The sequence below is a fragment of the Penaeus japonicus genome, unplaced genomic scaffold, assembly GCF_977035675.1.
Source record: "Penaeus japonicus unplaced genomic scaffold, GWHDUDI00000001_assembly GWHDUDI00000011, whole genome shotgun sequence".
Lineage (NCBI taxonomy): Eukaryota > Metazoa > Arthropoda > Malacostraca > Decapoda > Penaeidae > Penaeus > Penaeus japonicus.
In genome coordinates, this window is record NW_028234413.1 from 22,349,697 (window position 1) to 22,350,091 (window position 395).

Sequence of the window (395 nt, forward strand, 5' to 3'; positions counted from 1 at the left end):
TATGGATTTCACAGTTTTTGTTTTCAGAGTACGACCTAAATCTGAACTCTCAAGCGCTTTCTCATGAGCTCTTTCCATGGCCAGGATCGACGGTGTGATCCCGGCTGGGACGACGTTCCTCGTTCCCAGTCTGGCTTACTTGGCCACGTTCACCTCCGACTCCGCCCTCACCGATATCGGCTTCTCCGTCACATTTGAAGCCAAGCAGCGCAATTGCAACAAGGTTAGCATTCTCTATCCCTCTCCCCGCCCCCCCCCCTCTCTCTCTCTCTCCCCCCCTCTCTCTCTCTCTCTCTCCCTCTCTTTCTCTCTCTCTCTCTCTCTCTCTCTCTCTCTCTCTCTCTCTCTCTCTCTCTCTCTCCCCCCCCTCTCTCTCTCTGAAATTTTATATGATA